A 14,727-nucleotide genomic window follows, 5' to 3' on the forward strand; every position below is an offset into this window, starting at 1 on the left:
AGCCAATTATGCATACAATTTCACATAGAGAGCACTTGCACTTTAGCACTGGTCAGCAGTGGTAAAGTGCAGAGAGTAACAAAAATAGCAAAAACAGAGTTCAGCACAAAGCAACAACCTCGGAAGCAGAGGCAAAATGTTAGGGGAGACCACGCCAAGGATGCCAGATCTAAGAAATATGCTGCACATTACTGCTTTGTACAGAAACAAGAGTTTTCATCTTTAGTTCCTCAAATCTAGTTTTTGGAAGAAAAGTCAATGAGGATGTACAAAGGCAAAGCCAAGTATAGCCATGTGACTCAGCACAGAGTGAGTAAATGAGCATGGGCAGCTGCAGAGGGCTGTCATAAAAGCCCCTATGTGTGTAGAGTATTAATCCCTCATGAAGAACTACTGCTTGTCTTTAAGGCCTTTATAGTGCCTATATTTAATGGTGCACCATGGAGAGTGTTGTATGACATTTAATTTCACACGAAATCTGAGAGGCCGGAAAAGTTGTCTAAAAGAGGGTAATATATTTACGTCAGTGAAAAAGTGTATCCAGTACAGAAGTAGACCAGGGGAGAGTTAGACTATATATGATTTGGGCAGAGAAATTGTTAAAAAGAGTAGAGGAGTAGTTAACAATGATGGGATCCACCAGAGAGAGCTTGGCTAATGAATAGTGTTGGTAGTGTTGATTGATAGGTGTGTCATGGTCAAGCTAAAAGGAAAGGAAGGCCAAAACAAGACTAGTGAGGGTAAGGCCAAGGAGAGGCAGTCTTCAGGAGTTATTGTTCACGGGGAAGGAAATATATGGGAAAGTTCTGAACAAATTTAAAAACCCAACTTTCCTGCCAATAGAGATGTGGTTGATGGTTTGCTGTGTCTACTTAGTGCTACGAAGGCCTGATATACATGTATCTTACAGATGAAATCGAAATATAACATAACATAAAATAATGTAACAATTAGGGGTGGGCGTCGTTAGTTTTGTGTAGTTTAACCACACAAAATTACTTAAAAATTCAGCAAGATAATGTTTGAATCATAAATGACACAAGAAGAGTAATTCTAGGTTTAGCACTGTTCCTTAACACATAAATACCCCCTTGCATCTGAAATGAATGTGAGAATGCATTTTGTGCTACGAAATAGTGTTAACTCAAATAGAACATGAGTAGCGAGTGCAAGCAGACACTCGCGGTCGCTAAATGTGGTAGGATTTCCAGCCAATTTATTACCAGCAATTAGCGTTATTTTCTTAGCACCACATGCACTCTTGCATCCAAAATGGATGTGAGGATGCATTTCGCACTAAGAAACAGTGCTGCAGAACATGAATAGCAAGTGCAAGTAGTCACTCACAAAGGTGCTCTTGTGGTAGAATATTTCCCTCAAATAACTCTTAATCACGCAAACAGGAGTAATTGCATAATTATTGATAATTCAGCATCAAAGATTAACACATAATTACCAAAATGAGACTTTACTTTAGCAAAATTCTTCCCAGGCCTAATAACAACGTAAGATAACACGACAGGTAGTCTGATAATTTTGGCCTTAGGAAAGAAGAGATTCTCTGTTGCAAAAGACACCTAAAACAAATGAGGTACTTAATGTGCACTTTGCAAACCATATGCATTCCATTGCTCCCATCCTAACTCACATTGTCTCATTGTTCATACTATGTAGACATCTTTGTACTACAATGCACATATTCACCAGTATATGGTGATTGTTATCCTATCTTTATTGCAGTAAGCCACCAATGAAAGCTAGGGCTAACTTCTGCCCAGTAGACACCGGAGTACATTATGGGAGGAGGTATGCTTAGCTTCAACACTCTCCGTTCGTAAGCATTTGTAACACTGCCTCTCAAGCACCAAGGGTTTAATACAGATAAGCAATTGATACCACATGATGATGGAAAGAGACATATGTAGCAGGTGGTAATGCCTAATATGTGGGTTACATTAGTATTTGCTGGCACATTCTTGACATGATGACCAGTCATTTTCTCAGTAATTTGAAGGGTCTCCGAAAACAGATCTCTGGTAAACATTTCTTAAAATGGCAGCTCCCAGTAGTTGTTTAGCACTATTATGTTTGACCTGTCGTATGCAAATAAAGAGAAATTTGGCAATACCTTTACATTTGTTCTATCCCTTTTCCATGTGTGTTTACTGTGAGAAAGTAAACTATTAGTTGGGGTGCATATTAGTGCACCAAAGTAGTATTGTCACTATGGGGCTCATTCTGAGCCCGGCGGGCGGCGGGAGCCGCCCGCCTGGAGGGAGCCGCCAAATGGCCGCTCCGCGGTCGAAAGACTGCGGAGGCCATTCTGGCTTTCCCGCTGGGCTGGCGGGCGACCGCCAGAGGGCCGCCCGCCAGCCCAGCGGGAAACCCCTCCCCACGAGGATGCCGCCTCCGAATGGAGCCGGCGGAGTGGGTATGTGCGACGGGTGCAGTGGCACCCGTCGCGTATTTCAGTGTCTGCAAAGCAGACACTGAAATACAAAGTGGGGCCCCCAGGGGCCCCACGACACCCCTCACCGCCATCCTGTTCCTGGCGGTCGGAACCGCCAGGAACAGGATGGCGGTGAGGGGGTCGGTCGGGGGCGGGAGACCGCCGGTTTTCCTTGTCTGACCGCGGCCAAACCGCCGCGGTCAGAATGCCCTGCGGGGCACCGCCAACCTGTTGGCGGTGCTCCCGCATCCCCGGCCCCAGCGGTCCTTGACCGCCGGGGTCGGAATGACCCCCTATATTTGTTAGGTCCAGTAATGGTTCAGTAATTTAAACCTGAGTTAAACGCCCTGGTAGTTATGGCACAGAGCAGACAGGCTTAAAAAATTGTGTAGAGCATTTGGGAGTACTAAAACAGCTTAAAAAGTCAACAAAACAACACAATAAAAGTCCCAGTCCAATTTTTAAGAATAGTATATGTTTTAGAGAATATAATGATACCAAACCAACAACGATCAGATAAGGGGAACCCAAGATATACATTTTTAAAGTTTCAAATAAAAAGAGTGCAAAAAGCACAAAGTGGAAACCACAGACAACTGGTCATGCCAAACTTGGACAAGAGTAAGGTTTGAGGCCAACCGTGGGTCATATATGAGGAACAGAGGACCTTCACACTTAGAAAACTTTCAAGCAGGTAGGGTCCTCAGTGGGGCAAAGCTGCAGGCCAGATCCAATGACTGGCTCATCAACAAGGGGTTGATAAGGACAAGTTCTCGATTAAGTAGTCAATGAATGTGGGAAAAGCTCACAGTTGGAAAAGTGTAGACATCATACAAAGGAAGTTTCCAATGTCATATGGATGCTTCTTGATGTTGGGCCCAGTGAAGATTCCTACCTTTGGTCTTAGACTTGGATTCCTTCAGTGAGTCAAGGCTGCACGCTATAGCCGAAGTGGGTTGGAAGTTACAGATACCAGTCAGCGTTGTACCCGCTGAATTAGAGTGCTACTGTAGAGAGGAAAATAATGGGAGCTGCATGGATGTCACATCCACCAGTGATGCACCCTTGGCGGAACAGCTTGGCAGATTGATCCAAGTCTTCTGTCAGTTCTCCAGGCAAAAACTCTTGAAAAAAGTCACAGGTTTTAGGTTTTAGGTTTAGACAGGAAGAGTGCACTCTGGCAACAGTCAAGGGTACCAAGACCCCAGCAACAGCACTTGGGGGTCAGGACTCACTCCAAAGGAGCCACCGTCTTGGCCCAAGACATATCCGATTGAAAGTGGTTGGCTGGGCTCTTTCTGGAAAGTCGGCTATTGTGTCCCTGTAGTTTAACAGGAAGTCAGCCAACTGGGTCTATTAGTCCACTTCTTCATCCTGGGGACAAGTGGAAGCAAGTCCAGCTCTTTGGATTCTGCTCACAGGTCTCAACAGCAAGTACAGTCCTACTTCTGTCTTTCAAAAATTGAGTAGTGTTCTGAAGGGAGTGCCCAAGGGTACCTCATTTATGCCTGACACTAGTCTGTGAGTGGGGATGACACATAGCACTTCTCTATCAAATAGGGAAAAGGTTCCCATTGGTAACCTTAGCAACGTTTACAGCAGTTGATGTGTGTTCTACTGCAAACAATCCCACAGTTCCCCTCTATACCCAAAAACCAAGATCACAGAACCTTTCTTACCTTATGGAGAGCTCATGTGCCTCACACTAGAGGTGTGTCCAAGGGAATGAGCAAATCTTCCTATATGGTTGTTCAAGACTGCTTTAGAGGACAGCTTCCCACACCCAAGGTCTTTGTCTCAGTTCTAGGAACAGGTTCAGATCTCATCAAGATGCCATTTGTTATTTATTTTAATAATGAATCAGTATTAATTTACATATGTTCAGCATGTGTGACAACTCAAGTGAATAATGAGCACACAGAAAGTTTGTTTCAAAATACTTGCAGGAAATATAAGGTGTTGCATTAAAAGACCAACCCTGTGGGTGTGCTCATTTAAAAAAATTATGACAGTATGAAAAATTGTCTGTCACTGTAATTACAAAAACATAGCAAAATGCTGCTAAGTGAACATAAAAAAATATATATATATTAACATCAACCATTGTTCAGCGAAAGGTCTATCTATGTACTCAGTGATAGAAAAATCTTTGGAGTGGGATCTAAGTTCTGAAAACATGTCCTGCTTTCCAGCAGCACTGAGCTCAACTGAAATGCTTCAGTGAATATGCCAACTTCTTCACCCATCCCATACCTGACAAACCAAGCCAGATTTCTATATTGCAAAGCCACTTTCCCTATATGGGCCTTGAAAAAAATGTGTGGGCATCTCCTAGTTAGAAAGAAGTACAAAGTACTGATGAAAACAACTGCATTTTACAATGATTCCAAACATCATGTTTTTACATATATTATTTTAATGATTTGTAAGTATAATTGTATTGAAAAGTGCCAGTTATAAAGAAGCAAATATTACAAAATTTGCACAAATTCACATGTTTCCAAAAGTATGTATATCATTTACCCTTTCTCCATCTCACACTTTCCAGACAACATATTGGGGTCATTACGACCCTGGCGGCCGACGGTATGTTGGCGGTAACACCGCCAACAGGCTGGCGGTGTTCCGACAGCAATTATGACTGTGGCGGAATTGCCACGGTCATACCGCCGGCCCCTCCACTTTCCCGCGAGGATTCCGCCTGGCAGTCATAATCCCCATGGAAAGGCCGGCAGTAAGGGGGCTTGGGGTGCCTCTGGGGGCCCCTGCACTGCCCATGCACTTGGCATGGGCAGTGCAGGGGCCCCCAGGCATAGCCCGGTTGCGCATTTCACTGCCCGAATTTCGGGCAGTGAAATGCGCGACGGGTGCTACTGCATCCCCTGCACATCAGCATTGCCGCCGGCTCTATTACGAGCCGCCTGCAATGTTGATGTGACATTTCCGCTGGGCCAGCGGAAATGTCATAATAGGGAGACAGAAATACCGCCGGCAATGGCGGTATTCTGTCTCCTGCGGCCTCGGCGGTCTTTGAAAAGACCGCCGAGGTCATAATGACCCCCATTGTCACCTAAGGAGTTTGGTGATAGTCCCAGCTTTCTGTTTTCTGCCGGTGCTGACGCACCTATTCCATAGAAACAGTACAATATAATATAGGAGGACCCTGAGCTCTTACTCTTGTTTTACTCTGCATGGATGTCACACAACAGATAAATGGCTGAGAAAGTGTTGTCTGCTAAAATGCACTTGCCATAAGTGGACTGGAACAAGACGTTTGTAAGTTCACAACCTTTTCTGAAGACCTGCTCACTGTTCCCATATTGAAAAAGAACAAAGGACCAGGGCACTCGAAATCTGTATAATAAATATGCAGTCCAAGATGAGTAGAGTTGCAAAAGATATTTTAATCCATGATATTGCAAAAGAAGACACGGTATTCCAATGGTGAACGTGTCTTTATGTGAAATAAAGCATGTGAGAGATCAGAAAACAGCCAACACGTGTTTCGTCCTCATGGACTTTTTCAAGGCTCATAGATTCAAGTATGTAAAAAGATATTGTTCCAAATAGGCTTCTGTCGCCCCTTAGGTGTAACTTTGTATCCACTGGTTATGATCAGTATTGCCAAAAATTATGGCTGGCACTCCTGTCGTTACAATATGAGGCTTGCCGTTTCATGGAAATAGGTCCTATGGTGTATCCGTAGTACCAGATAATGCTATCATGGGGTCCAAAAGGGCCCAGTCTTAAGCCTTAAAGTTTCTGCGAGTCTTGAAAGACGGAGACGGTGCCAGGAGTCCGGAGAAGCGCGTGATAACGCTGCCGCGAAGTATGTGAACTCCACATACTTCGCGGCCCTTTTGGACCCCATGATAGCATTATCTGGTACTACGGATACACCATAGGACCTATTTCCATGAAACGACAAGCCTCATATTGTAACGACAGGAGTGCCAGCCATAATTTTTGGCAATACTGATCATAACCAGTGGATACAAAGTTACACCTAAGGGGCGACAGAAGCCTATTTGGAACAATATCTTTTTACATACTTGAATCTATGAGCCTTGAAAAAATCCATGAGGACGAAACACGTGTTGGCTGTTTTCTGATCTCTCACATGCTTTATTTCACATAAAGACACGTTCACCATTGGAATACCGTGTCTTCTTTTGCAATATCATGGATTAAAATATCTTTTGCAACTCTACTCATCTTGGACTGCATATTTATTATACAGATTTCGAGTGCCCTGGTCCTTTGTTCTTTTTCAATTTGTACCTCACAGCACAAGACATAGGTGGTCCCTATGCGGGTTCCGCTTGTGTATTCTGTGTACTTTTGAAACCCTTGGTGGTTGGGTTTCCTTGACCAGGTTGGCACCGTGCCCGAATATACGCTAAGCGACTTTGAACTTGATTGGTTACAGATGTGCGACAATAGCATTAACCACTTCCTTTCTAAAAAACGTTCACTGTTCCCATATAATAGCACAATGTCAGGACAGGTCTAATCACTCAACTGAATCAACCTTCTTCCTTACTAATATTGGTATGTTGCCACTCTGCTTATTTCATGCCCTTTGGTGTAAAACTGCTGGGCATGGTGCTGAAGAACGAGGCAAGCAAAGACATAGATGGTCTGGAATAACTACAAAAGGGCAGCCTCTTCCTCTTATAACACAGTCACGACTAGAAGAAAATATCACTGCATCCACCTGGAAGATGCATCACTGCCTGATACTATGGGGCATATTTACAAGCCCCTAGAGCCGCAGGAGTGTCACTGTTTTTCATGCTCCCATGCTGCAGTGTGTCGGCCCATATTTACAAGGCCATGCAAAGCCACCTTGTGTAGCTTTTCATGGACTTGTAAATATGGCCCCCTTTCACACATAACTCTGCATTAAAAGGGGCATTCCATGGATGTTGCTGGAGTGTTCCCATGCAACACCTATGGAATCTGATGTATTCCCAGAATTACAAGGCTGGGAATGCGTCAGATTCCTACACCACCCCAGGGGTGGCATAAAGTTGCGCAACAAGGAGAAATATCTTTATTTCTCCTTGTTTTTGTTCCTCTTTCTATGTGTGCTGCATTCTACAGCACAAATAGAAAGAGGAAAGCACCATTAATTATTGTTAATGTGCCGGAAGGTGTCCCTTCCTGCACATAGACAATCATCCCTGCAACACAGGCACTCTTGCACCATGGTGCAAGTGTGCCTGCGTTGGCGCTAGGCTGCCAATTGTGCACCAGCTCTGAGGAAAGTACAGGGTTGCGTCCTATTGCTGTAAATATGACACATCCCTACCGTTTCCTAATGAGGCTTTTGGGCACTGCAAGATGGCTTGCGGCGCCGGGCTGCGTCATTATTTTGTAAATATGGGAGTGAAGTCCACTTTTTAACTGATGCCCTTAGATGCAGGCCTAAAGTGTCCAGCGTAAAATGTGGTACTTCTACTTTCCATGAAATAATGAGACTGTTTCTTTGTTCTGAATAAACTTGTGCATCATCATTCAATGATCTCGCTATGGATCGCTAGCTATGGAAACAATTTGCGTCCCATCATGCTCTTCTCTGCACGTGTTTTGCAGTCCCTGGGACAAAACAGCCGTTGCTTCGTAGCTGCATCGGCCATGTTTGACTCAAGCCAATGTCTGAAAAATGCAAATATAACAAGAGTTATCCCCGTTAGCTCCTGGACTACAGCGTACAAACTGAGAAGTGCTTACAGTTACACCTTAGCACAAACGTACTCAGCCAATGCATGCACTATGCACACTCCCACTACCAAGGCCAGACACTGGCGAGAGGTACTACAAATGCAGGAAGCACAGTCACGTTTTGTAGTTGGAGAGAAAGTAAATCTAAAAATGTTTGCCCATTTTGATCAAATAAATTCTGGTTGGGGCCTTGCTTCCTTGTCCCTTAACCAACTCTGTGTCACTAATCCTACTTAGAATAATGACACGAAATTGCACAATTTCCCAGGCCTGCCTTGATATAACTCTGCACTGACATTTCAGAAAGAAACATATAAAAACTGTGGTTGTAATCTGACAATATTTTCTGCCGCGGAGGATAGGCGATGCAATAACTCACCTAAAACGGATATTTGGTGAAGTAGTCTCTGACGACTCCAAAAGGATTCTGTCGGAGTAGGCCGGATGAGAGGACAAACTTTATATAGCTTTCAAGGATCCTGTTTGGCAATCACCCGATAATACAAGAAGCACTTAACTCCTTGCCAAAGATCCAGGAACAGAACAGCAGAAACGGTGCGTTCGAAAAAGTTATAGATATGTTTATTTTAAACGATGTCTCGTTTTGCCAGCTTGTACACATACCTACAGAAGATTATTTTACACCTCGCTTCTATTGATGGCAATTTTCTGCTCATGACACCTGTGGGCTGATGTACGCAACACCTTCCTTTATGCTTTATTGACATTGCATTGTTGTTCGTGTACACAGTTGTTTGAAAAATTATTACATCATTAAACTGCTTTGAATGGGTTTGATCAAATGGACAACAGGGAAAGCGTTTTCTTCATTAATGTTGTGTAATGAAGTATACGCATACCTCTTTTAGATGCTACTGTGTCCATGCCAACTAATGATGTAATTGTATTTTACTGACACCTCCTCAGTGACATGAGTTGGCCGTGGGCAGTTTTCAATGGTGATTTCATTCAGGAGCACAGCACCTACCCACACTTGTGGATACACAATCGTGGTATTCCTTTCTTGAAATTCTGAATTTGGATGCTACAGGTTGGTGGGAACACAGTTTAATTCACGAATGGGACAGGCAGTCCGTGGCTCTGTTATTTGGTGTGTGGCATTAATATGGTTTCAAAAATATCGATTGTTGCAATTAACATGTTGAGTTAGTCGGGAATTAGGGTGGAAACGTTTCCATATTTAGTTAAATTGGTTATCAATTGTTCACTTATTTATTAATTTCTCATTTGTTCCTTTGATTATTAATTATGCAAATGTTCGATTTTGAATTGATTTTTTTTAAATGTAGTAATTCATTCTTTACATTTCTAATTGGTTAATTAAAGCAGTGTGATTTTTGTTTTAGGGTAGTAATTCATTTTTTAAAGTTCTCATTGGTTAATTTGAGTACTGCTTTTGGAAATTATCGTTGGATCTGGTCATCTCTGCAGAGTTATCCCCAAAAGTTTTGCTTTACCCCATTCTGTTTTATTGTTTTTGTTGGGTGCAGGACTCTGTACTTTACCACAAATAGCCAGTGCTAAAGTGTTTGTCCTCTATCCCTAAAACATGGTACATTTGGCATACACCCGTTTGGCATATTTTATTTACTTATAAGTCTTTAGTTTATAGTACTATATGTACATAGGGGCTGTAATTTAAATGCTACATGTGGGCCTGCAGCTCTTGTTGTGCCATCCACTTAAGTAGCACTTAAAAAATATCTCACATTGAAGCCAGGTGCGTAGTTTTAGACTGCCAATTCGACCTGGCATTCTACCTGGCTAAAAAAACTTTTCCAGGCCTAAACCTTTTTAATACGTATGTCACCACGATGATAGGCCTCACCATGTACAGTTGTGGCTCCAATTATGGCATTTGTGATATTGCAGACACGCTATGAATGATGTCATAGATGATGTCATGATTGATGTAAATTAGCAATTTATGGAGACAGCTCAAGTTAAATTTACTTTAGGGCTTGAGTTATAGTCACTTTCTAACATAAAGTGTTATTTAATTACCATACATAAAGCTAAGTTCCCGCCTATGGCCAAGACCTGCATCCAGCTCCCCATGTGCAGCCAACCCTTCTGAAGTGCTGGCAGAAGCCATCAATTATTATTTTTTTAATACTGAGGAGGGGTGCACAAGGCCCTCCCCCCAGTCCTTTTGGACCCTGGGGAACACATCCAACTGTGAGGTTTTTTTAATATCAGGGAGGGGGCACAAAGGCCCTCTCCTCAAGCTATTATGGGCCCCAGGGACCTCATGCCCCGGGGCCTTTTTGTATTTTAAGGGGAGGGGTGCACAGCTCCCATCCCAGAGCCAATAGTGGCTTCGGGGGCCTCATCACCCAGGGAGTCATCATGTATTTACAGGAGAGGGGCTGTATGACCACCCTCCCAAGCCAATAGTTTCCCAGGGACCCCATCACCTAGGGCCTTTCCTATTCTAAGGGAAGAAGTGTGTTGCCCCCCAGCCTGAGCAAATACAGGCCTTGGGGACCCCATCCCCTGCGGCCGTACATGGGTATTCCGGTGCCCAACGGGTCACCCACATCACACACCATTGGGACTCATTGCAGGATCAAACAAGTCCCTCGCAAGCCTGGCAAACCCAGCATGCACCCATCCTGAGTGCGGTGGGAGCCTGATCTGCTTCCACCTGGATGGAGCAGCTGTTTTTGCTTGTTCCCTTTGAGTGGGAGCAATTTGAGGTTTCCTGCATACAGAAGTCTGTTCCCACCTGGCGGGAGCTTTAAAAAATGCTCCCACTTAGTGGGAGCAGACATATGTTTTCCTCCCAGGGCTCTTGCAGACTGGAAAAATACTGAATCCCAGAGGTGGGCTCCCAGGGAAACAGTGATTGAGCCGGCTCCGGGGGATGGGGTCCCAAGGACCAAAACATGCTTGTGTAGAGTGACTAAGGACCCCTTTCCCCTTTAATTTAAGTTCCTCCCTGAAGGATGGTGTCTCCGAGGTCTATTGAGGCTCGGGGAAGGGGGCTTTTTGATCTCTCCCCTTTGTAATGATGTCATCCCTGGAGGATGGAGTGCCCAGAGCTCGCAAAGGGTTGGGTAAGGGGGCCACCTGTCCTTTGTATTCCTATTCAGCCCTGAGAGATAGGTCTCCTGGGGCCTTTTTTGGCTCTGGATCTGCCACCCCCTCACCTTTCTAGTGATGTTGGCTCCATGGGTGGGGCCCTCAGGTGCCCCAGTCACTTAGGGAGAGGGTTCATGTGCACCACGCCCTGTCCCTGGCCCGTCCTGCGTGGGTTATTTCAGTACACAGGCTCTTCTGCAAATTGACTGCATAAGTTTAAAAGAAATGTTGGGCCCCATGGGGGGTCACTTTGGGACACCAACACCAGGGTAAGGGGGGGGCAGGGTATCCCTATCATGCACCTTACATCTTTTTTCCACATTCCATCATTTATTACATCACTGATGACATCTCAAATGACATTCTCCAGGGCCCCCATTACCTAAAGGTGGGTGCCCAGGTGCCCACAAAGGGTACCCAACATACACTCTGGGGCTCTGATGGGAGCCCCAGGGCCTCCTTGTCCCCAGCTGGCTCCCCGAATGCAGAGGGAGCTGGCATTGCTCCCTCTCACAGGGAGCAACTACTTATGCTGTTTCCTCCAGATGGAGCAATATTGTGATCTGTTTCACTGCCGGCATCAGTGCCGGTAGGGAAATAGACCAAAAGTCTGCTTCCAACTGGCAGGAGCATTTTCAAAGTTCCTGTCCCCTGGAGCAGACTTTGTCCCAGATTCACAAAACTGTCATGCAACGTAGCGCAACAGCCAAAAATGCTGCACGGCGTTGCGTGACAGGGAGAGAGCAGAAGAGTGCCATATCTACAGTGATATGGCACTGTCCTTTCCTCCCCCTAGCGCCTATGTAGAATTTTTGCTGCTGAGCACCACACACAGACCTTTGCGCCATAGTGCAAAGGTGTGTGAGTAAGTCTAGCATAGGTTTTGTACTGGAAGGGCTCACTTAGTATGCTTAGCCTTAATTTAGCACTTTTCCTACTTTCTGTGTGTGCTGTACAGTGGAGCATATATGCAAAGTTGGAAAAAAAAGGAGAAATGAAAAAAATCTTCTTTTAATACATGCTTTTCAGCAGCATTACATTTTGGCATAAAACCCTGTCCACTAACGTTAGTAGATAGGGTTTTGCATCACAAAGCATGGGTGGTAGCACAGGAATGCTCATGACTACCTGTGTAACACCCCCTCAACACTGAGGGACTGATTTAGAGTTTGACAGAGGGGTTACTCCATCACAACAGTGGCTGATATTCTGTCTCCTGAAACATAAATCCAATTGAACATAATAGGATATATATTTTGGCAGACGGGCTACCCTTCACCATTTTGACAGAGCAACCCCTTCACCTCACTTTAAATCAGGCCCTACATAATGCAACATAAATCCCAGTAATGGTTTTACATCAAGTTTCCATTGCAAAAGCAACGCAAACCTGACGCAAACGATTTGTGAATCTTTGATCTTTGTGTTTGATCTCGCATGGTGGAAAATTTGAAAGTGCTCCTGCCTCACAGGTTTCCCTGCCCAGGCCATTTGGACGGGGAAACAACTATGTCCAGGGGGTGGGCTCCCCATTGGGGTCGGCAGCATATTTGTAAAAAATTTTTACAATTAGCAGGAGTCTCATTGGGATTGCAGCAATTTTTGCTGAATTTGTTTTGTTCTATGGGGCTTAGAGGGATGCCTCTGACATATTTTATTTTTACATTTTCAGAACAGGGGACTACGGGCCAGATGTATCAAAGGGTTTTACCCCTTTTGTGTCTATGGGAAAATGTGTTCATACATATGGCCCTATGTCCCTAAGTTCTGCAATGGCTGGCAGCAACATTTTTTTCATGCTGCTGGCAGCCAATCAGAGCACTCACTCCTGCAGCAGTCTGCCTCCTGCGTGAGCGAATTAGCCTAACAGGAAAAAAGCTACTTGGGATGATCAGAGTGCTCTAAGTTTTAAAATTGGGTTCCCAACCGTCCAGATAGCTATATTTTTTCAACCTTCATTTATCAAAATCTAATGATCGCCTTAACACCAAATCACAAAATGCGCAATCTGCGTACCCAATTCTAGCTTCCTTCCAAATTTGGTATAATTCCGTTCAGCAGTTTTTGTTGTAGCCCTTCTTAAGAAAGTCCACAGAAATTGCATGGAGATTTTGTCTTTTAGGACTAACCCTTCTTTCTTGGCCCCTGCTTGACATTTCACTCCAAAACTTTCATTACGAAACTTGTAAAAAAATAACACCTTTTTGGAAAGTTTCATGGAGATTTGTCAAATGGTGCCAAAGTTATTAGCAACATAAAAAATGCAGTTGACCTAACTATATCTACCGAGGGATGACTGCACTAGATAATATACATTTTGGTGTAAATCTGTTCAGTAGCTTTTTTAGAAATTAAGGGTAAAAAATATTTGTATGTCTGGATGGCTGGGTTTGAGAGTGGCTTGAGAGACTCTTGCAGGAGCGCCAATTAAAAAAAAGAACATTCTGATTGGCACAGGTAGCTTCATTTCCATTAGTCCAATTTGTTCCTGCGGGTGTGTTAGAAATGGGGTCTCTAGTTGGCAGAGGTATATACCCTTGTCCAAGTAGGGACCAAACTCCTAGTCAGGGTAAGTCACACACAATCCAAATTATCCTGTGCCTACACTCTAGTAGCTTGGCACTAAGCAGTAAGGCTTAACTTAGGAAGCAATCTTTAAAGTATTTGTGCAATAAATCATACAGTAAGACAGTGAAAACACCACAAAAATACACCACGCAGGTTTAGAAAAATAGATTATATTTAGCAGAATAAAATAAGGTCAACATGATAAAGATTCAATAGGCACTAGTTGAAATATCACTTTTGCAGGTTTAAAAAGGGTCTTAAATCTTAGAAATCAACAATTGTCTTTTGTACAACTCAAGGTGAGCAAAAAAACTGATGGACTAAACCCAGATCTGTGACTGGGGGTGAATGTTTTATTTGATATACATTCCGGCCATTAACTGTTCTTTTTGCAGTTGTCACCCCAAGTGGGAAGGGTAAGCACAAAAGTGGGTCCCGTGCTCACTGGTGCTAGCCTGGCTGAAGAGGGGTGATACCCCGAAACTGGTCCCAGGATGCTTATTTCTTGTCCAGGGCGGACCTGGCCTGGCAGTTTGGGCTGGACTGTTCTTATAGGTAACAGGGTCAAGGCTGATTTGCACATGGCTGGGTCCAAAATGGAATGGCGAGCAAAAAAACTGATGGATTAAACCCAGATCTGTGACTGAGGGTGAATGTTTGATTTGATCTGCATTCCGTCCATCAACTGTTCTTTTTGCAATTGTCACCCCAAGTGGGAGGGGTGTGCCCAGATGTGGGTTCTGTGCTCACCATGCCACCAGATTCAAGCTAGCCTGGCTGAAGAGGGGTGATACCCCAAAACTGGTCCCAGGATGCTTGTTTTTGGTCCAGGGAGGACCTGGCCTGGCAGTTCGGGCAGGACTGTTCCCATGGGGAAC

At 44.2% G+C, this 14,727-nt stretch overlaps 1 protein-coding gene across 1 annotated transcript in view; it reads right to left on the minus strand.

The window, feature by feature from the left end:
* The window catches only part of LOC138297428 (cysteine-rich venom protein-like), a 641,907-nt gene extending 633,304 nt beyond the window's left edge, over nt 1–8,603 (minus strand). The window contains exon 1 of the mRNA XM_069236788.1: nt 8,556–8,603. The gene's annotated coding sequence lies outside the window, so the exon portion shown is untranslated. The remainder of the gene's footprint in view (nt 1–8,555) is intronic.
* Nucleotides 8,604–14,727: the final 6,124 nt, after the last annotated feature.

The sequence above is a fragment of the Pleurodeles waltl genome, chromosome 5 (assembly GCF_031143425.1).
Source record: "Pleurodeles waltl isolate 20211129_DDA chromosome 5, aPleWal1.hap1.20221129, whole genome shotgun sequence".
Lineage (NCBI taxonomy): Eukaryota > Metazoa > Chordata > Amphibia > Caudata > Salamandridae > Pleurodeles > Pleurodeles waltl.